The sequence below is a fragment of the Schistocerca americana genome, chromosome 6 (assembly GCF_021461395.2).
Source record: "Schistocerca americana isolate TAMUIC-IGC-003095 chromosome 6, iqSchAmer2.1, whole genome shotgun sequence".
NCBI lineage: Eukaryota > Metazoa > Arthropoda > Insecta > Orthoptera > Acrididae > Schistocerca > Schistocerca americana.
In genome coordinates this window covers 284,584,867-284,609,264 of record NC_060124.1, presented here as the reverse complement: position 1 = coordinate 284,609,264, position 24,398 = coordinate 284,584,867, and positions in this window count along the sequence as shown.

Below are 24,398 nucleotides of genomic sequence, written 5' to 3'. Positions count from 1 at the left end.
AACGTCTACACCTTTACTCGATACTGCTCCTTTCACTTTTGTTTTGCCTAAAGGTAGTGTCGGATAGGTATTCTCTTTGTTGCACTCATTAAAAGTCTCCTCATTTATTACTGATATAGGTGAGCCGGAATCAATTACTGCTGAGAATTTCGATGAACCAATTTTAATTTCGATAACAGGATGTGAAATGGTTTTCTGAATAACTGGTCTTTCCTGTAAAAGAGTGTCTCTGATGTCGTCAAAAGTAATTACATTTTCGTGAACAACATTTTGCGTGTCTAAGGTAGTGCTTGTATTATTGGAAGATGCGTCCTGTGCAGTATTTAGTCAGATTCTATCTGACGTATTATTATTATTAGGAGGATTCTGTGGCATTTCGACTATTTGAACTGTTCTATTACTTCTTCCAGACGTGTTACGCTCTGGATGGTACCTACTGTCGGGTTCATTCATGACAATATGTTCTTGCGTATGATTTTGCTGTTGGTGAGACCGACTGTTATTATATGTACGCTGGTAATTGTGCTCATCGTTTTTACGTCTGTCGTAATAGTCATTCCTATACGGTGTATTGCGATGGGAATTGAAATACTGTCTTCTTTGTACATAGTTGTTTCTCTGCTCCCGTGCGTTACTATTTGTTGGACCAGGCGCTATACGTCCACGCGGCGAAACATTAAAGCCTGGTTGACCTTGTGTATTCCATTGTTGGTTAGGTATGTTAACCGGCTGGTGTTGATGTTGTTGTTGTGAAACACCTCTATTGTTACTAAAGTGTTGTTCCTGTTGCTGAAAATTTTGACGGTATTGATAATTAGAATTTTGCCTGTTATTAAAGTTTTGGTAGTTGTCGTTCCTAAAACGTCTGTTATCTTTCCGATTGGAATTACGTCCCTGATCATAATTGCAGTACTGTTGTTGACCTTGGTTGTTACTCAAAAAGTTTTTGTTTACAAAAGAATAATCAGATTGCTGTACTTCCAAGAGCTGTAAAAGATCTCTGAATGCTGAAATGTTTTCTTTTTGCTGACCCGTTAGAAGTGACACTCGTAATGACCGTGGTAATTTGGAAATGCATAATTGTATAAGTGCGGATTCACTGTACGGTTCACTCAGGTATTGGTTTTGTTGTACCATGTGCTCAAAAAATTGCGTCACACTGGGAAAATTTGAGTTCTCGTAATTCGGCAAACTAATTAGTTGGTCTTTAATTCCGCGCTGTGTCGTCTTCGACCAGTACGCTGACAGAAAAGCATTCTGAAATTCCTCTACTGAGTAGCATTGCCTCGCGATCGGTCTCATACGGGTTGCCGGTTCGCCTTCCAAAAAACTGCAAATAAATTCAAGTTTGTGTGTTACAGGCCAATTCGGTGGAAGAGCAAAGCTAAATTGTTGAATCCAATCCAGTGGGTGAATCTGCGTTCTATCGTTTTTAAAAACTTTAAACTTTCTCACTGACAGAAAATGTTTGTAGTCGAAATTATCATCTCTGTGTGATGGAACAGGTTCAGGATCGTAAGAGAATCTATTGAACTGTGGTTGATCGGAATCTAAGTCCCGTACTCTCTGTAGATTACCCAAATTATACGCGCTGCGCGAGTCTGACACATGTTCATAAAGTGGCGTCTGTTGTGGCATGTTATTAACTGAAATGTTTTTCATCTCTGTTACTTCTTGTTGTAAATTTGATAACTTCCTACGTAACGTGTTGTTAGATGAATCGATCTCATTAATTGTCTGCTGTAAATTTTGAAATTCAGGTGTTTGGATAAATGAAACCGGTGCAGTATCGTCTGATTTATTGTCATTAGTATTTTCGATAACATCAATACGACTGGCCAATTCATCATATTTTTCAGTCAGTATTTTAACCTGATCATCGGTTTTAGAATCAGACGCATTAATCTGTTTTTGCAACTTGCGCGTAGTTTCGCTCAGTTTTTTAACATCAGCTTTGATAACATCACAATCCTGTGTTAGATCTAATTGTTCGAATCTATCTGTCACTGTTTGAATATTTACTGTGTGTGTATCTGTTTTTAATTTAAGATCAGAAATTTCATCCCGTAATTCCGCGTTCAACTGTTCTATGGTGTTAATTTTGTCGGACACTGTAGTAATATTATTGTCTACATACGTCTTCGCTTTCGCGAATATTTTACGTTTGTCCTCTTGTCTTTGTGCAGTGATTGTTTCCATGACTTGTCGTTTTACTTTGTTTTGATCCTGAATAAATCTGCGGAAACGCGTATCACTGTTCTGTATGTGCTGATTAAAGCGCTCGTTAATCTGAGTGTTCTGCTGTTCGAATTTCGTGTCTATCTTTGCGTCCATAGTGCGAGAAAGTTCTACCGTCATTGCTCTAAACTCGTCCCGTAATTGTGCAGCTTTTTCAGAGCATTGTTTAGCGACTCCGCTAATTTCGTCTCTGAGTGTTTCTGTTGCGACTGTTTGCATTTCTCTTAATTCTTGCGCAACAGATTTAATTTCTACGCTATTTTTTTGTGAACACGCCTCAATTTCCGTGCGCAACTGTTCCTTAGTGTCATGACACTGCGCGGCAACGGCTCTAATTTGTTCACTAAGCTGTCTCGAATTGTCGTCAAATTTTTCATTTTGTTGTCTGACCTGTTCACTAAGTTGCTTGAGGTTTTCATTCTGTTGTTTGTTATCTTCCCTAAGTTGTCTAAAATTTTCATCATTATTGTCAAGTTTTTCATTAATTTTATTAAATTTTTTATCCTGTTCACAAAATTGTTGTTTGAGCAATCTTGCCATAATTTGTTCAAAGCCAAAGTTAGCGTTTATACTCTCTGTGCTGTTTAGTGGTGGATCTGGAACTCTCTCGCTTACTGTAACCATTTGGTTATTCTGTATTTTAGAAAAAGGTTTGCCAGTTAGACATACACTGTCAGACATTATTTCGGAATTAAATAAATCCGTCGTACTTTCACTACACTGACCATTTTCATTGGAAAAATTTGTCTGTACATTACTTGGATTTTCTAAATCGGGTGTGTTAAGTTCGGCAGCGCTCATTACTATAGAGCGTTCTGCGTCACCAATTGTCGTCAAATTAACAGACGAGACAATTGAGTTCGTTTGTTCATTATCAAGGTAAAAGTCATCATTAGTGGTTGTAATGCACTGATTGTTAGTGAACGCAGGATTGTCATCATTACACTGCGTGTCACATGTCCTATCGGTAAAGATGTTTAAATCGGTAGTTTCGTTCGTAATACCTCGCGATACACTATTCACAGTCTTTCGCGGCATTTTTACAGTAGTAACAATTATTCAAAAACAAATAAGCACAAATGCAAAAACAACACACAAATACAACAAAGCAACAAATTGCCGTTGACCTGTAGAGAGAAAGTCACAATATTATTAAAAGCGTAGCGCCAAATCCTAATTATATCTAAGCAAATAAGAGCAGATATCTGACTGTTGCTCAAAAGACTCTCAACGAAATTCGATCCTGGACTGGGTGTCGCCAAGTGTAACCTCCCTACAAAAATTTAAATGAATGACAATATTATTTAAGAATACTAATGGACATTGCGCTAAGCGTAACCTGCCCACAATGAAATGTACTGACAATGGCAACAAAAATGTGAAATACGCAATCTGACTCAAATATAAATTCTTCACTAAATTTAAAGTCCGTTCAGTGACAAGAAAATACAATTAAACCGAAATATCGGTCTTTGGCCCTGTGTAAAACAATCAGAATTAAAGTCTTACCTCAGAATAAATGGATGTCACATTTCTGCTCTTGTTGTTGCGCACCGCTTGGAGGAACTGCATTGCAAATAATAATATTCTCTTTTTTTTGTGATTTTAGTGAAATTTTTCTTCAAAAGAAGTGGAATGAAATGGGAAGTGCAACGAAATCTTTACTTCAATAAAAAATTAAATTTTTGAAAAAATGCTTTTGAAATAAAAATTATTATTGGGGGACTTGTTGGAGAATAATTACAATAAATAAATTTTTACATTATCTAATGATTATATTAATTAATGGTATACCTTATTCACCATCTTGACCAGTGTTGCCGACCGCCTACATCACACAACCGCACTGGGCTGCTACTACTGACCGACCGCTCTGCATGACGACTATTAGCATACAGCACGCGACGACTACTGACAGAGTACTGTTCTCAACTAGACAGAGCTACAGACTCGCAACGACTGACTGACAGACTCGCAACGACTGACTGACTGACTGAGAACCGCTCGCAACACTCGCGCGGTCAAGCGCAAACTCTCTGGTCACAGATGCTACAATGCCTCGCCATCGCTGCTGCGTTACATACGTGTTTCAGTTGTATTCCATAGGATGGCCGGTGTCAAGGCAATGTTCTGCAATAGCGGATTTGCTCGGCTGTTGTAAGCGTGTGTGACGCTTATGTTCAATACACCGGTCTTCCACAGTCCTGATTGTCTGACCAATATATGACTTGCCACAACTGCAAGGAATACGATAGACTTGGGACATTCTGTTTATAGGAAGCCCACTCACACCGACTTGTATCTGCGAGCTGATAATTGTCATTATCCAGCTCAGCATGAAGGAGTACTTCGTACCTTGGTTCACAGGGCCCACGTTATCTCAGACCCTGAAAGTTTGGCAGCTGAGCTAGCACATCTCGAAGTCATCTTTCGTCAGAATGGTTATAGTGAGAGGCAGATCAAACGTGCGTTGCGACATCAGCCTTCTGTGCAACGGGTGAGTGACGATAGCAACGAAGTGGCACCTAAGTCTACGCCCTTTTTGCCTTACGCAGGAGGCATTTCCTACAGGATTGGCCGTATTTTGCGGAAATATGATGTGAAATGTGTTTTTCGACCACCTTCCAAGATTAAGGCCCTGTTGGCGTCCGTAAAAGATGATCTTGTTTTGCGTAAGGCTGGGGTCTATCGTATTCCTGGCAGTTGTGGCATGTCATATATTGGTCAGACAATCAGGACTGTGGAAGACCGGTGTATTGAACATAAGCGTCACACACGCTTACAATAGCCGAGCAAATCCGCTATTGCAGAACATTGTCTTGACACCGGTCATCCTATGGAATACAACAACACGGAGATTCTGGCCTGCACGTCCAGCTATTGGGATAGTGTTATTAAGGAAGCTGTTGAAATCAGACTATCAAGCAACCTTATTAACAGAGATGGTGGATTTTGTTTAAATGCTGCTTGGAATCCGGCTCTGTTTCTCATCAAAAAACAGAGGGACAGAATTAGTGGTACCTCACATGTTGATTAATAGTAACCATCGATATTTCTGACTTTGGTTATCTTCGGTTGTGTTGACACTTGTTCTGTGTGTGGTATCTTCCTTGTTTCTCCTCTATGAACCGAGGTATTAAATTTGCTTGCACATTAGTTATTAAGGAAGCTGTTGAAATCAGACTATCAAGCAACCTTATTAACAGAGATGGTGGATTTTGTTTAAATGCTGCTTGGAATCCGGCTCTGTCTCTCATCAAAAAACGGAGGGACAGAATTAGTGCTACCTCACATGTTGATTAATAGTAACCATCGATATTTCTGACGTTGGTTATCTTCGGTTGTGTTGACACTTGTTCTGTGTGTGGTATCTTCCTTGTTTCTCCTCTATGAACCGAGGTATTAAATTTGCTTGCACATTTTTTCTTCCTTGCATTTGTGCCTTGAGAATGGCAGGGTGTGCTCCTGTCGAAATATCGGCGGTGTCCGACGACGTCACCCGGCAGCAAACCCGTAAGTTATTTACATATGATGTTTGTTTGTATTCGTAAAGATAAGAGTGAACCCCTCGATTCTGTCACTGATGTAAACTTCCGAAAATACTTCTTTCACTGATGTCAGAAATGTACCAGTGCCATCTATTGGGCCCTGGGCGTACTACTGAACCAACAGCGCCGTCTATTGGTTCTTTGGTGTACTACTCCGTCTCTAAGGTAAACTACTAAGCGGAGCAGACTCTTAAAACTTTAAATTACGATATCTTCATTTTTTTTGGTGATTTGATGCTGATGAAGTAAAGATTACACGTTGCCCAAAGCTACGCTCAAGATGCCTGTGAAACACCATGATAATCAATCTGGTTGTTTTGGGGATGAGCGTGTTGAAACAAACAGACAGGGTTTTACAGTTTTATCGTCCGTATAGATTTGAGGCTGAAATACCGTAGATAGCGGCTCCTGCAATCCTGCCAGCCACATTTCCTATTGAGATTTTGTGTACTTACTTTCATCTTCTGACATAATGGCATTACGTAAATCACATATGTCTGATTATCAACAACTTTCCCAGCATATATGGTGAGCGAAGACTGCAGTCTTATGATATGTGGGAAAGAGAAAGCTTGATGTGTGTATGTTTTGCACGCAACAATCTAACGATGTGGTCGCCCCTTCGGAGTAATGGGATGGATTCGCCCAGAGCTCAGTGCGAGAAAGCTTTTCTGCACGGGAGACAGCTTGTTTTTTGCGTGGTCTGCTACCGTCCTAAATCAAATCTTATTTTGCAGTATCCATGCAGAAAAATTTTCATGAAGCAACTTCATCCCAGTCTCGAAAAAGAGAGTATATTCCATCGCTAATTATAGCTGTGTGTCGGATTGTGTCCCGAAATCCTATAATTTTAGTTTAAATGGCAAATTCTTTCTGCTTGAATTATCCGGGAAGATTTCAAAGGCAACCTCTCAGCTTTGTTCCATCTGCACCTTTTATCTACTTCCTGAAGTGAGAATTCTTGGTAGATTAAAACTTCGAGGTAGACGTTACACATGCTTAGATAGCATAATTAGTGTGAGCACTGCTCGCGAATCTCAGCATCGTGGATCAATACCCACTCCAGTTCACAGTATTCGTAATTTGCGTTGGGAAATGCTAAATATAGTATACAAAGTGGCCCAAGCCTTTAGGGTTAGTATTATACCACAGAATCGTACACTGCATAAGACACGAAACGAATGGTCAGATGTGAATGACAGCTTACTCTAACACCTAAAAGTGAACTGTTGGATCTCAAAGTGATGACAGTCAATCACAATAAAAGCATTTCAACAGCACACAGTTTTCTTCTGCACTGTATCAAATACCCCTGTTGTCTATTGTACAATGACGTGGGGAGTTATAATCCTAGAAACTAGATGCTGTATGGTTTCTACAGAGATTTCATACCTCAACGATTCATGTAAAGGAATAAGTGGTAGTCTGTATGAGTGAGATCTTGTGATCGCGATATCGACAGGAGAGGTCATCGCTTCCAATCCAACGATGCTGGTACCTGTTGTGATCAAGGGCCTCATGTTGAAAGCACTTCCTCTAAGAAACAAGGGGGACAGGTTTAGAGAGCGGAATCGACACATTTTCAATTAATGTCAGGTAAAATAAGGGCCCATGAATTGATCTTGCACAATTCCAACCCTCAAGCTTACATGTATCGATTTTTTGTGGTTAGAGTAGATTATGGGGCAATATGTGCATATGATGTGGATGACGAAATAAAATACAATCTCTCTCACTCGCCGAAAATCAAAGTTCTAAACTGTTTAAAAGTTCTGTATCAGCTCGAAGCCCCCACGAACTGTTGCACGAAAAGATGTTCCCGCACATTACACAGCACAAAGACTTGAATGGCCCCCCGTAAATGTGGTTGGACTTAAAAGTTTGGCTATGTTTCGTCTATGGGGCGCCAACTGACATTCGTCGCAGCGTACCCAATGTTCCACAAAAGTATTTAATGTAAATCCAGGCAGGATTTGCTATTCAAAAATCACGTATGCACTGACCTATTTTTTAGAGTTTCACGAATTCGAATTTATTTCCAATAAGAACATAGACAAATCGAAAGTCAAAGTTCACATAAATTAATTTCAGAGCCTGATCGAGTTTCCTAAGGCTTTGGAGGCGGTTGAATAAGCCACGATTAATTGCGTAAGTTAGCTTTTGAAAACCGTTAAATTTCCACAGTATATCAAACTATAAATTCCACAATGGCTACACACTGGAACTTTACAAGTGCGGCTTGTATCACACGCAGCCCGAAAAGTAACAAGTTCGTCAGATGCCGAAAAATATCTATGTCCGAAAGTAGGAACTCTGAATAATTCGCACACGCGAACTAGCGGCTAATTCACCACTCATCAGATAAAACTTTCTCGTAACACAAACATAGCCTGACCGCCTCCAAAGGTGTCCGAACGTAGCAATGTTCGTAGACTCACCAAAATGCCGCTGTTCACCCAGGAAATCTCTGTCAAGCACCACTGAAGTCAGTTAAATTACTGAACATGAAAGTACTGAAATTCTTAGTTTTAACCTTTAATACACATATGATACATTAGATCACACAGAAATTTTCCTAAAAATATTATGCTGTTATCAATTTTCTTTTATCTGCCATAGTTTATTTATAAACAACAATTTCTATGGTTTTCCTCCGTTTTCAGATTTATAAGTGTAAATATTAACAAACAATTTAAACTGTATGTTAAACAATTTGCTATATATCTAAAGTTTACAGTACTGCCGCCACTTTTAATGTTTCTCTATTTATTTTGTAAGAAAAGCGGCTTTTAACTGTGTGAAATTCACTTTTCGGCCTGTCATTTAAATGTGCGAATAATTTCAGTGAATCAACTATTAAAGTCCGATACATTTCTACGAGATGTATCCATAGACATCTCGTTTGTTGCAATCGGATAATGCGTTGCCGAGATACTCACTTTTACAGTTCAGGAATTATTTATTTATTTTATTGAATTTCGACGGGCTGGCAGCAGCTTATTACGCTGCTCTGCAGCCTACCGACTTTTTAAAACGTAAGAAGAAGATAAGAAACAATAAAAGCAGGCGATAAAAAGGTGACTTAAATTGTAAAACGGCGGAAAATTGTGGAAAGTTAAAACATAAAGCAAAGGGATGGCAAAGCTAATAAAATACACAGGAAGCAGACAGGTAACATAGTAGACAGACAATTAGAAAACATGGCGACAGTCTGGTTTCTGTTCGCAAAAGATATAAAAAAACCACACCTAGCGACATTATGATGTCCGTTGGCAACACTTCGGAAAAGACACACAACACTGAACACTCGCTGTAAACACTGCACTAAAATGTCGGCACGAAGATGACACAACATAGCCAAGGGCAGATGGGGCGGGGGGAACAAGGAGGGAGGAGAGGAAAAACGAAAGGGGGGGGGGGAACCAAAGGAGAGAGAGCACAGGAAATATTTATAGAATTTTAGTTATAAACGAATGCGGATATCGAAGGCGCGTCTTCACACGCGTAATTGTCAATGTTTTCTACTTCAAATGAACCTACTGGCTCTTCAGTGACAATTATGGTTCAGTATTAACTGATTTTGGGTTAAGATTTAATTTTGCACTGGACGCGGAAAGCTGCCATAAGAAATGAGCAGCCACTGTGCTGCTCAACGGAAGGGTTTTCTTCACCTTATCGGCCGGCGGAAGTCCAGAGACAACCCCATCTGTGGAGCATAGTGTGAAATTGGCCCTCCACATGCTCCTGTCAATCTGATTTCAGCTGTCAACACAAATATGACCCGATCTTAGCCGCCGTCTGTGCATCCGGTCGCATGCTTGTGATTGAATAAAGTGTCTCTTCCGTTTACAGTAGGCTGTCGTTATACAAGGTATAAAGCAAATGCACTGAAATTACACAAACTAAGAGCTGAAATTGATTTATCATTCAATTACAATGAAAAACCCATTTATAGAAGACGTTGAAAGAAACCTGCAGCAACATCAATAAGCAGTTGTGCACGTCTAATCATATTCAGATACACCCTGCGTTAAGTTCCGATATCGACGGCGGCAAATTCGCCGCTGGTGTTGTCTTTCAGTTACTGTGTTGTGTGTTGGTTTGTTTCGTAGACCTTTTTCTTCAAGTGTCCCCACAGGGAAAAAAATCTCCCAGGAGATCTGAGAACTGTAAATATTTGCAGACCATTCGTTCCTCAGTGATGACTCATGGACTGCTGGCCGGTGTGACCGAGCGGTTCTAGGCGCTTCAGTCTGGAACCGCGAGACCACTACGGTCGCAGATTCGAATCCTGCCTCGGGCATGGATGTGTGTGATGTCCACACGCAGTGCCGTTGCCCCATACCTCGGGTACTGTGTATTCACATGACATGAAAGATGAAACCATGCTTCATTACTCATGATGTACTCGAAAGAGTTTAACAAACTATCGTTGATGTTATTAAAAAGCCCCGTGCAGTAATATACACGTTTCTGTCATCTTCCCGTAACTGCAGCAAAACTGCCACACGATATGGCTTCATTTTAAGACTTTTCAGTATCCGCTGGCAACTACTCCTACTTACATGCACCTGCTTCGACAGTTTACGCATAGGCTTCTCTGGGTTCTGAATAATTCTTCGGCGAATGTCTGCAATAACTTAGAGAGTCCGAACTGAAAGAATTATATGTCGTTTTACATTTTTCACAGATCCGTAGGTGCGCCAGCATTTATACAGATTATGTATTTCTTTTTTTGGTAGTAGTCCTCTACCCGGATGCTTGACCCCGAAAATTTCTGGAGTTTCTTTAATCGAACTTGTTTTTAAGTGTGCTTACACAATTTCAAGTTTTTCTTCTGTTGAGAGAGTCATTTTGAGGGATGAAATAGTGAAGGCAGCAGAGGATCAAATAGGTAAAAAGACGAGGGCTAGTAGAAACCCTTGGATAACAGAAGAAATATTGAATTTAATTGATGAAAGGAGAAAATATAAAAATGCAGTAAATGAAGCAGGCAAAAAGGAATACAAACGTCTCAAAAATGAGATCGAGAGGAAGTGCAAAATGGCTAAGCAGGGATGGGTAGAGAACAAATGTAAGGATGTAGAGGCTTATCTCACTAGGGGTAAGATAGATACTGCCTACAGGAAAATTAAAGAGACCTTTGGAGAAAAGAGAGCCACTTGTATGAATATCAAGAGCTCAGATGGAAACCCAGTTCTAAGCAAAGAAGGGAAAGCAGAAAGGTGGAAGGAGTATATAGAGGGTCTATACAAGGGCGATGTATTTGAGGACAATATTATGGAAGTGGATGAGGATGTAGATGAAGATGAAATGGGAGATATGATACTGCATGGAGAGTTTGAAACGTCCCCTTAGAACAATTTTTACAAGACTGTGCTTAAACTGACACACAATGTTTTTAGCGCAACTCAATCTGACTATCAAAGATCCCTGCAAAAGAATGGCCCTGAGTAACATTAAACTATACCTTTCAGAAATCACTTACCTCACAAAAATCTTCATTACTCGAACTACTGCAATACAGCGAGCGCCACTACTGCCAGCTAAATAAAAGATTCAAACTACGGAAGGCACCAACTACTGATAGGGATAGTTAGCAAATGAAAGATATTAATAGAGAACAAACAATGTTTTTACCTTAATAGTCATAATATATATAGCAGTTCATGACAAATTACAAAACTCCGCCATCTCTCTCCCCACATCCACCACTGCTGGCGGCTCACCTCCAACTGCGCAACGCTACGCGCTGTTCACATCCAGCTGCCGCTGCCCAACACTACAATGGCAGACAACAATGCAAACTAGCCACAGACTGCACACAGCACAGCCAGTGATTTTCATACAGAGGTGGCGTTACCAATAAAAAAAACCTAAACAGCCTACTTACAAGTTTGACAGAGCACTGAAGGACCTGAGTCGAGACAAGGCCCTGGAAGTAGACAACATTCCATTAGAACTACTGACAGCCTTGGGAGAGCCAGTCCTGACAAATCTCTACCATCTGGTGAGCAAGATTTATGAGACAGGCTGTGATATTCGCTATTTTTGACTTCATTAAAACAGCAAATACGAGTAGTTAATACTTTCAGCCAGAAGGCAAATACTTGTTTGTAAATAATGATTAATGTATAATGAGGCGTCGCATAGCGACGGTGGAATTTTCTAGTGATGTAATTTGTCGTCTTTGGGCGGCAATAAAAACAGAAAAATACGGATAGATATACGATCCTTCACTATTTTGTTCGAGGGAGAACAAATGAAGCCTGGAGCGCTAAGAAGACTTTTACTGTTTTTCTCAAGTAAGACGGACGCAGATTTGTGGCAGTCTGATCTAATTTTTTATTAAATGTATAAAAACGTGTTCCGTCTAAGTTTTGAGTGAAGTGTAGGAAGAAGAACTGTTGTAACTTACCGTGACGAAGCACGAGCGACTCAAGAGGACAATGGCTATATAAAAGAGCGCTCAATGGACATGATATGGACATAAAAATCTACCGTCATTGTTGTATTAAGCTTAAGGTACGATATATGTTTTAGTTATAATAAATATTTGTTCTGGGAATACTGAATCATTTAGCAGTGCTCATTTCTATTATCTCCTCAGTATTATTTTCATTTTAATTATGCATTTTGCTAATATTACAGACTCCAAGATCAGCAGTCCAATGTGCGTGTTACATTGATAAAAAGAAAACTGTTTTATCGTCTTCTTGCAACAGCTTTAATATTGAATTTCTCTTTTGTGTGATGTTACAGTTGCTTTTGCGCCCTTAAGAACTTTCTGGTCCCTTAGGAAATTTTTTTTGTCATAACAATAACTTCACAACCGGGTATGATCGTATCTACGATCATGAAGTAATTAGAAAGACGATAACGCAACTTCTTAATCAATAGCACGCTAGTTGTGACTGCCTCAAGCCACGCGAAACCGCAAGTAAAAACTATTCACATCTCATAATGCAATATTTTATGACAATGGTCAATCCATGATTCTTACGCCAATTGTGATTGATAAAACAGTAAGCTAAATCTCAATTTCCAACTTTCCGTTGAATAGCAACATCACTTTTATTTTGTAACATCACACTTGGCGCCCGAACAGGGACTTGACCAAAAATTAGTTCAGATTCTTGGAAAATTTTCTATGTGCTTGTGTTAATAAATGTTCTCTCGTTTCATGTACACATCATCTCTCTGTGAGTAAGACAGAAAATACGCTGGTCGATAACGCAGTTTAATTATCGAGAGAAAGGAAAAGAAAAGAGACGCGAATTTGCTGAGACAACATAGCGGTAACCAAGCCATCAAAAAGTAAGTCAGAATTTTGCATACGCAGTGTAGTGCTTCAGTAGCAACGTTGCTTTTCCAAGTCGATCCACATCCTTTCTATCTCCTTCCCGCTATAGAAAATCTGCTTTATTTTATCTTTCAAAGTAAAATCATTCGTAGTCTGATAATAGAAATTATTTCTCCCCATTGTTAGTATAGCTGTATTACATTTTCAACATGGTGAATAGTGTGTGCAATTTGCAGTGAAGAGCATCTTCATTCATTTGTCTGAAACGTTTAGGTTCCATCTTGTCTTCTCGCCAGATAGAATTTCATTTGTTGCTCACGCGAGAGTGGTGCTCTTAGCGGACTCACCACGTCACTGACAAACGACGAAAGCCTTACGTAGCACGTGATTTACTAACGAAAATGGCAGATAGTAAACAGAGACAGGTGACAACAGGAGACGGGAGTGAAGACGTTAATAGTATTCCATACCCTTTACGATCGCGAACGGTAGGTTCCCGTGTGGAAACTGAACTAACCATGTCTGTAACAGGGGAAAGTGACCCTAAAGTCCAAATTCTTCCCGCTGCAGCTACAAATGACCTCGGTGCGTTAATGGAAATGTTGAAACAACAGTTTGACGCAGTAAACGAGACTATAAAAACACAAAATGAGACTGTTAACGCCCGATTAGATGCTGTAAGCGAATCAGTAAAAACACAAAATGAGACTATAAAAACACAAAATGAGACTGTTAACGCCCGATTAGATGCTGTAAGCGAATCATTAAAAACACAGCTAGGCACAATCAAAACAGATCTGCATAAAGAAATTACGGCTGAATTAAATACCCATTTGGGTGAGGTGCAAACTAAGATCAGTGATCAAATTCAGAAAATGCAGAAACAGGTGAAAAGTGAAATAGCTGAAGTATCTGGAACATTAAACACAAAAATTCAGACAGCTACCAAAGAAATAAACTCAGTTAGAAATGCAGTATCTGACATTGAAGGTGTAGTGGAGGATCTGTCGAGGCAGATAGACTCAATCAATATTGAAGAACAGGTTAAGAGCACCGTGAAAGCACACACGGAGGCATTGTCGGAACACTACGGTGAATGGATAAAGGGTAAAGATATTTTTATCGAAAAGAAGGTCAGGGAGGAGCTTAGGGAGACTGTCAAGGATGTAACTTATGAAATCTTAGCTGCTCCTGGTAAGTCTGGAGACACAGTGGTTTCTGAATTGGGACAGATTCGGAGGACACTTACACGGGATCTTCCCGAGTGGAAGTAGCAAGTAGTGGACGAAGTCAGAATGCTGAGAAACTGTGTAGAAAATCCGCACACGCATACGCAAACTATAGGGAACAACTCTTTAGACGGTGACGAATGTCAGTCAACTCCTTATTGTTCACCGCCTGATTACATGCAAAACGACAGTCCTGTTGAGTCCCGAGTAGGGAAAATAAATGATCCGCCCACAATCGTGAGTTTAATGCAAGAGGAAAGTGTGATTAAGCATCGCACTTTTCCTGTTTTTCATCCAAGGACATCACACACATCCATGCCCAAGGCTGGATTCGAACCTGCGATTGTAGCGGTCATGCGCGGTTCCAGACTGAAGCACCTAGAACCACTCGGCCACACTGGCTGGCGGACGAACTTTACAAAGAACAAAAAACTCTTGATTCCTTAGATTTAATTAGCGAGGATGTGCGCTCCAAGGTTGGCAGCGGCAAATTCTTCCCTGGCTGCCAGCAGAATGCATCGCACGCGGACAACAATGCGCCGAAGGAGAGAGCGAGCTACTGCGACCGCTGTTGCCAACCTGCCAGCCGTTATCAAAACGCAAACGGCAATAACTTTAAACGGAAGCAGAAAACCAATTACAGTAATCAGCAGAGATACCACCCAATTTACAACCACCAGGAACAACATCAGTACGGAAACCCACCCTTTAATTCTGCGCCTGAGCAGTATGGAAATTCTCCACAAACGATTGGTAATTTTTCAAATGGACCAGTGTACAATCAAAGTTATAGGTCGAAAAATAGCAAGTGGCATGGGCAAGGCGGAGGCCACCCAGCACATCAGAACAACTTTTCACAGAATAGAGGACCGCGGAACAATTTTCAAACGGTACCAAATGCGAACTTTCCTTCACAAGGAAATGATTCTGCCGGCAACCAAAAGATCGGGCGACAGCAGACGTCTCAAGTATTTTATTCACAAGTGAATGCACCCAGTGGATTTTACCCCTCTACACCGGCATTTGTACCACATAACCAGCACCAATATGAAACGGAACAAACACTTAAGGCCATGGATGACAAACAGGTTAAACATCCTGCGGAAAATTAGAGGCAGCACCTTTCAGCCTCCTAGAGGTCGCTGCCGGTTCCAGTGGGGGTACTAACGAATACTCTGATTCTGAGTATGTTAATGCGATACGGTACGACCATGAGACCGACTTACGAGATGACCTTGCACCTGACCTAGAAGCTCAAGACATTAATGACATTTATGATGAACAGGTCCAGGCTTCGATTAAGATTTCTATTACTAACATTCCTGTCACAGCCATTGTTGATACAGGAGCAAACATCAATGTGATGTCATCATGTCTTTTCAGACAGGTGTCTTCTGTTTCAAAAGTTTTATCATTGCCGATTCAGGGTTGCTCCATATCGGGAGCGATTGGTCCATTGAAACAGAGAGTTAGTTTACAGACGCAGCTTCAACTGCAGATAGAATATGTTTTGGTTTCTTGCCTCTTGCTTACTAGAAATTTCCTTGTGTGAACTGTTAATGATAAGTATTGTGTTGAACAGCGCACTGACTACATGGTAACGGCTATTACATGTAAACTTTAAGTATTAAATGCTATGTATGAAAAAATTGTTTATAGTGATGGACATGAACCGATATTTCTTCAACAAGGTGAAGCAGGAAACTGGGGTTGCACCAAGAATTTCAATTTAATTTTAAGTTAGTATTAAAAAAAAAAGTGCTTGCGAGGCGATTGCCCGGAGCTATATAAATATGTAAAGGTGAGAAATGGAGAAGGATGCGTAAATAAGCACTTCTCTCAAGGTACAAGAAGATAGATTTATTTTTAGTAATGTAAGTACTTGAAGTTCTGTTGTAAAAGCCCAAATTACCTGCTTAAAAAAAAAGGTACATGTTCAAACACTCCAGACAGTGGACAGGAGTAGAAGAAATAGCTTAAAGTTCAGTTAAAGCGTGCTGTTAAATGGAAAAACAAGTGGTAACCCGCATGTGTTCACGCAAGGAGACAATAAGCTGTAGTAAACTAAGTAAGGTGAAATACAGTACAAATGGAGGCAAACCATGAAGCATCAATAATGTAGCGTAAGTACTCCACGAGGCCATTAATTGCTATGAAAGTAAACTATTTCCCTGTGATCTGAGCCCAATGTAAAGAGTATATGAGGAATGTTAGCTGACGAATTGATTTCAGTAGAATCAAGTTACTAAATAACCACACAGCAAGCCCCCTGTATCATAAATAAGTCCAAGTAAAGATCTTCAGAAGATTTGTAGTGTAATCTAGCGACCATTCAATACCCTAATTCAAGGCTAATCTAAAGAACAAGCAACGCAGTGATATTTAAACTTAATACTGACTATAACCAGAGTAAGACGTAGAAGTAGCAAAGCATGCTGTAATGAAAGAGGTTGAAATTTATATATGTGCCTATGTTTATTACGATAATTTTATTTACATGCAGATTTTATTGCAAAAATGTCTCCTAAGACACTCCTCTTATGAAATCCATTTTCCTTGTGCCCGTTCCTTTTGATCCTGGTTCATTAACCCAGACCAAGGATCGACTTGTAAAAGGCACGTGTGCTTCGAAGCAAAGCAGTGCTTATGAGAAATGAGACACGTAGCGTGATGAACTTCGCTAGCTTTGGTAATGTTTGTTAAGGACCGGTTGCGTAAACCCAGTGAACTGTCGGTAATTCCATTCATGCGAATAAAAAAAAGTAGACACGCGTTACCCTTTTTTTTTTTAAACAGAGAACGATTGCTGAGTACATGAAGCGAAGAGGGAGACCTATTGTTATCCAGTCTGCCCTCAAATATATATATATAAAAAAAAGATTCAGCGTTAAATGCGTACTCGTTAAGTAGTAGATATGCTGCGTGGCAGTAGAAAATGATCTTGGGTGCACTAAAGAATAAATGCAACGAGTGTTACGAAACCTGTAGTTTTCATAATGAGGAGATGAGCCCTTAAAAGAAAGTTTGGAAGAGTATTTTTAGGTTCACTAGTGAAAGTAAACCTTGAGATATAAAGAGTCCATTCATAAAGCAGTTGTTCACTGGACTTAACAAAAGGAGTGACCATTAATTGTAAATATTAGCTCGTAAGTGATCTTTTGTAAATAGTAGAATATAAGTCTTTCTGTACCAATGGAGGAAACCTGCAAAATTAATTGTTTTGTAAATGAACTCCATCGGCGAAGGAACTAAGCACGAATGCTGTGTGAAGATGCACACTAAAGTGCGACGTGCATAATAAAAGTAACTGTTCACTGTATATTAGTGGTAGTGTTGTACTGCAAGTGTAAAAAGAAGTCAAGGCTACGACAACAGGTGCAACGCAAAGTTCAGTGTTGTTCTAAGTGCAGCGACAGCTAAAACATTCGTCGTCACTTACCTGTGAGCCTCATGGGAGGCAGTTGACAGAGAAGTATGGAGGCAGTGTCAGTGTCCAGCTCCTCCGATGGAAAACGCGCGCGAGGTGTTTGTATCGATGCACTCGTGTGATACGAAGTTCACAAAAAAAAGGAGCAATCTACGACCAGCAGCTCTGTTACAGCCTTAGCGCGAACGGATACTGAGTATTGGAGCTCATGCAACACTGTGCAGCCGCTGTGAGTGGCTGACGTGTGGGTGACGAAACAATCCAAACTTTAAACTGCTAACCGCCACGACTTCCATCGTACATGCTGGAGGAAAGACATTTGTACACTTGTGTGACTACATTTTCATACGTAAATTAAGCAATTTTCTTGAGTTGAAGTTAAGATGAGTGAGAAGTAGATTGATAGATTACTCAGGCCTTAAAGCCATTAATACCGGCACTCCTGAACACTGCTAAAATGAATTATAACCCTGTCTCTTGATGGACAAAGAAAATGAAGTGCACTATAGGAAGACCCTAAACTCCAGACCAGTCCCGATCCTTAACAAATGTATCCAATAGGTTGTAAGTTATACTAATAATTTTCCACTTCTTCTGGTTCATATTGTAAATAAAAACCCGGGAAACCACTTGAATTCCTGGCACCACAGTGGAAAGGACAGATGTGCTGCATGATGAACGCCGTAGACAGCTAACACAGAAAGTGAAAGCATCACGAAGTGCAGTGCTACGTTATTAAACTGTAATTGAACCACAATGAGTCAACAGATGCTCGAACATTGTCCACTCTAGTTTAGTGAAAATAAGCACTCACTGTACTCATGTATTAGTTGTTAAGCTCAAGAGAAAGTAATTTCTGAATTCTATCCCCTGCAGAGCGAAATGAACGTTCACTTATTGTTATAGGCAAATATGGACCAAACTTAAAAATGCACATAAATGTTAGTCTTGGTATTATGGAATGAAGTGACTGATGAACAAAGAATGAAAAACTTTATTTTGAAAAATGATAAATATCTGATATATGTTTATAAATGTGATTTCAATTTATGTACTTTGTACGCCAGTAACGTTATGTAAATGTCACACCAAAAATCACGAATATCTCATGAGGACATGAGGATCGAGGTAATCCTTCGGCATTCCCTCTCTCCTCATGGGAGGCAATGTGATATTCGCTATTTTTGACTTCATTAAAACAGCAAATACGAGTAGTTAATACTTTCAGCCAGAAGGCAAATACTTGTTTGTAAATAATGATTAATGTATAATGAGGCGTCGCATAGCGACGGTGGAATTTTCTAGTGATGTAATTTGTCGTCTTTGGGCGGCAATAAAAACAGAAAAATACGGATAGATATACGATCCTTCACTATTTTGTTCGAGGGAGAACAAATGAAGCCTGGAGCGCTAAGAAGACTTTTACTGTTTTTCTCAAGTAAGACGGACGCAGATTTGTGGCAGTCTGATCTAATTTTTTATTAAATGTATAAAAACGTGTTCCGTCTAAGTTTTGAGTGAAGTGTAGGAAGAAGAACTGTTGTAACTTACCGTGACGAAGCACGAGCGACTCAAGAGGACAATGGCTATATAAAAGAGCGCTCAATGGACATGATATGGACATAAAAATCTACCGTCATTGTTGTATTAAGCTTAAGGTACGATATATGTTTTAGTTATAATAAATATTTGTTCTGGGAATACTGAATCATTTAGCAGTGCTCATTTCTATTATCTCCTCAGTATTATTTTCATTTTAATTATGCATTTTGCTAATATTACAGACTCCAAGATCAGCAGTCCAATGTGCGTGTTACATTGATAAAAAGAAAACTGTTTTATCGTCTTCTTGCAACAGCTTTAATATTGAATTTCTCTTTTGTGTGATGTTACAGTTGCTTTTGCGCCCTTAAGAACTTTCTGGTCCCTTAGGAAATTTTTTTTGTCATAACAATAACTTCACAACCGGGTATGATCGTATCTACGATCATGAAGTAATTAGAAAGACGATAACGCAACTTCTTAATCAATAGCACGCTAGTTGTGACTGCCTCAAGCCACGCGAAACCGCAAGTAAAAACTATTCACATCTCATAATGCAATATTTTATGACAATGGTCAATCCATGATTCTTACGCCAATTGTGATTGATAAAACAGTAAGCTAAATCTCAATTTCCAACTTTCCGTTGAATAGCAACATCACTTTTATTTTGTAACATCACAAGGCGAAATACCCTCTGACTTCAAGAAGAATATAATAATTCCAATCCCAAAGAAAGCAGGTGTTGGCAGATGTGAAAATTACCGAACTATCAGTTTAATAAGTCACAGCTGCAAAGTACTAACGCGAATTCTTTACAGACGAATGGAAAAACTGATAGAAGCCGACCTCGAGGAAGATCAGTTTGGATTCCGTAGAAATGTTGGAACACGTGAGGCAATACTGACCCTACGACTTATCTTAGAAGAAAGATTAAGGAAAGGCAAACTTCGTTTCTAGCATTTGTAGACTTAGAGATAGCTGTTGACAATGTTGATTGGAATACTCTCTTTCAAATTCTGAAGGTGCCAGGGGTAAAATACAGGGAGCGAAAGGCTATTTACAATTTGTACAGAAAGCAGATGGCAGTTATAAGAGTCGAGGGGTACGAAAGGGAAGCAGTGCTTGGGAAGGGAGTGAGTCAGGGTTGTAGCCCATCCCAGATGTTATTCAATCTGTATATTGAGCTAGCAGTAAAGGAAACAAAAGAAAAGTTCGGAGTAGGTTTTAAAATCCATGGCGAAGAAATAAAAACTTTGAGGTTCGCCGATGACATTGTAATTCTGTCAGAGACAGCAAAGGACTTGGAAGAGCAGTTGAACGGAATGGACAGTGTCATGAAAGGAGGTTATAAGCAAAACGAGGATAATGGAATGTAGTCGAATTAAGTCGGGTGCTGCTGAGGGAATTAGATTAGGAAATGAGACACTTAAAGGAGTAAAGCAGTTTTGCTATTTGGGGAGCAAAATAAGTGATGATGGTCGAAGCAGAGAGTATATAAAATGTAGACTGGCAATGGGAAGGAAAGCGTTTCTGAAGAAGAAAAATTTGTTAACATCGAGTATAGATTTAAATGTCAGGAAGTCGTTTCTGAAAGTACGTGTATGGAGTGTAACCATGTATGAAAGTGAAACGTGGACGATTAATAGTTTAGACCAAAAAGAGAATAGAAGCTTTTGGAATGTGGTGCTACAGATGAACGCTGAAGATTAGATCGGTAGATGATATAAGTAATGAGGAGGTATTGAAGAGAATTGGGGAGAAGAGGAGTTTGTGGCACAACTTGACCAGAAGAAGGGATCGGTTGGTAGGACATGTTCTGAGACATCGAGGGATCACCAATTTAGTATTGGAGGGCAGCGTGGATGGTAAAAATCGCAGAGGGAGACCAAGGGATCAATACACTAAGCAGATTCAGAAGGATGTAGGCTGCAGTAGGTACTGGGAGATGAAGAAGCTTGCACAGGATAGAGTAGCATGGAGAGTTGCATCAAACCTGTCTCAGGACTGAAGACCACAACAACAACAAGTTCACTGATCAAATAAACTGAAATGCCGACAGAAGAATGCTAACAATCGATTACTACACAAAGCTGCCAATTGTTACAGCCGTTTACTCTATTTCAGGAGTCGAATAATTTCATTCGCATTCAGAGGGGAGGGGAGCTACTTCTCACTGCTCCACCCTGCATTTACCATTAAGACGTACCAATTATGGCTGTTTGGAAACGCCGTCAAAGTTTGCAAGAGCTTCATTCCTGAAAAGTACGAAGTGTAGGAGATTCGTTCCTGCGCTGGATAATCCACTGATAGAACTGAGTTCTTATTTCGTATTCACTTATCCACATTACTTGGTGGTAATACTCTTAATGAGGAAGCACTGCTTGAAGGAGTGTTTGTACAGTTGAGTATTGCTTTTGAATACACTGAACACCTTCATTCAATTTTTGCTTCTCAGCTATCGTTCGACATTTTTTGATCTGCTATGCAACTATATCAGCTTGCACAGCGGCTACATATCACTGTTGTTGAACCGTGACTGGTCCTTTCCATGCCAAATTATCTGCCATGATAGCAGATTATCTGGTCTACATTACGTGTCAACGTCTTCTAGGGATCCTCCACATTTCCATCCCGAAAACTGTATGTGTGCTACTGACTGCTCACCTGATTGTTAATGACTTCCGTAATGCATTTGTTAAGCAGACGTATCGTTTTACCTTCTTCAACTTTCCGAAGCTGACTAGTGATCACATGTGCTATAAGAAGCCATATGCTCACTGGTTGCTAACTCAGCATTCACTGAATTGAATATATTGGCACTTTCGTTGTTAGCAGGTCTCTAATACGTTTTCCTCACCAGTGGACTGTCAGTGACAGTAACTCTGAGATTACACCCTGAAAGATCGGTCGCCAGAACCAGTCGCACAGATTGGTCCACATTCCTGCGAAGAACTGGCCTAAAATCGTAAATAATGGAACAAAATCTCTCTACGACTGTTGCTCTATTTGGATAGGGACGTTTCACACCTGAAGACGTCAATCGCGGAAGATTCGCTAAACTCAGCTACTTACACTCGCAACCGATACAAAAGAGTTACATACTAGCACCTGCTACTGTCCTTCAAAGTAGTCAGCAGCGTTATGTAGAACCCGTTGGCAGCGATGTGGAAGGCGTAGTATACCGTTAGCAGAGCCTGTTTTGTTGGTGTTATTGGAGCGGTCTACTGTCTGTCGAATCTCTGGAACAGTTCTGAAGCGAATGCCACGAAGTGGTTCCTTCATCTTCGGAATCAAATCAGTCACAAGGACTTAAGTCCGAGGAGTATGGTGGATCCATCGACCGAACAGAGCAGCCGCAGCTTGCTCTGTATGCGCCCTCGCATTGTCGTGCAGAATGATGTTGGACAGAAAGTATCCAAAAACGAACAGTAATACTGTGCTTTGACGGTCTTCCGTGGAGGAACGTAATGCGTTAGGGTAACACCATCACAGTTGTACATGAGAATCACCATAACTTTCGCCAAACTGATGCTCTGATGCACTTTCGACTTCCGCGGGGACCCATAATGACACCATTCGCTGAATTGGCGTTTCAGTTTTGGCGCGTACGATGTGGCCCATGTCTCATACAGTGTTATAATACGGCGTAAGAAAGCCTCTCCTTCTCGCTCATAGCGTTCCAAATGCGTCTGAGCAGCATCGTAACGCATCCATTTCTGCATTTCCGTCAAGTCATGCAGAACCCATCGTGATGCAATTTTTTGCATGCCCAGGCGTTCCTTCAGGATGCGAAGCACAGTCGTATGCGCTAATCCGGCTTCGTGGACGAACTCACGAATCGTATGGCCTCGATCACTGTCCACTAACGCAGTAACAGCGTGCACGTCTTCTTCAGAGACGCTAGGACGACCTGCCCGATGCATGTCTACCACAGAGTGCCAACTTTCGTTGAAGGCTTTTACCCAACGTGCCAATGCTCTGTACGGCAATGCCGTTTCCCCGCACGCCTCTTGAAGACCTTGATGACACTGTCGGGTTGTACGACCTCTGGCACATTCAGTCTTGATCCAACTTCGTTGTTCTTGTTTCGAAAACATAGTGACACCGTTACGTTAGACCACTCGCTCACAAGTGACTGAGTTTCCCTCGATTGTGCGCACGTCGGTGACGTGGAGCGGGCGAGTCCATTTTCTCGGAAGTAAGGTAGGTATGTGAACAACGTGTGCTATCAGCGACAATAGTACATTCTATTGCATAGTGTCTCCACAGCAGTGTTGCCACTATTTAAGTTCCAACCTATGTATGTAAGTAGGCTGTTTAGGTTTTATGTTGGTAACGTCACGTAGCGCTCTGTATGAAAATCACTGGCTGTGCTGGGTGCAGTCTGTGGCTAGTTTGCATTGTTGGAATATTTGCTATTGTAGTGTTTGGCAGTTGTATGTGAACAGCGCGTAGCGTTGCGCAGTTGGAGGTGAGCCGCCAGCAGTGGTGGATGTGGGAAGAGAGATGGCAGAGTTTTGAGAGCGGACGATCTGGACGTGTGTCCATCAGAAAAACGAGATTTGTAAGACTGGATGTCATGAACTGATATATATATATATATATATATATATATATATATATATATATATATATATATATATATATATATAATGACTTTTGAACACTATTAAGGTAAATACATTGTTTGTTTCTATTAAACCCTTACATTTGCTAACTATGCCTATCAGTAGTTAGTGCCTTCAGTAGTTAGTACCTTTTATTTAGCTGACAATATTTGCGCTCACTGTATTGCAGTAGTTCGAGTAACGAAGATCTTCGTGAGGAAAGTGATTCATGTAAGGTATAGATTATTGTTAGTCAGCGCCATTTTTTTGTAGGGACTATTGGAAGTCCGACTGCGTTGCGCTAAAAATATTGTGTGTCAGTTTAGTGTTGATCAGAATAAGGAAAGAGAGAAATGTCTGAGTACGTTCAGTTCTGCTCAGCTGTTTGAAAATCAAATAACGTAAGAGGTTTACCAGCACAGTCATTTAAAAATTTTCCAAAGAGGACGTTTCACGTATTGCACAGAAAGCTGTTCTCTGTTCTCTGTTGTGAGTTGATAC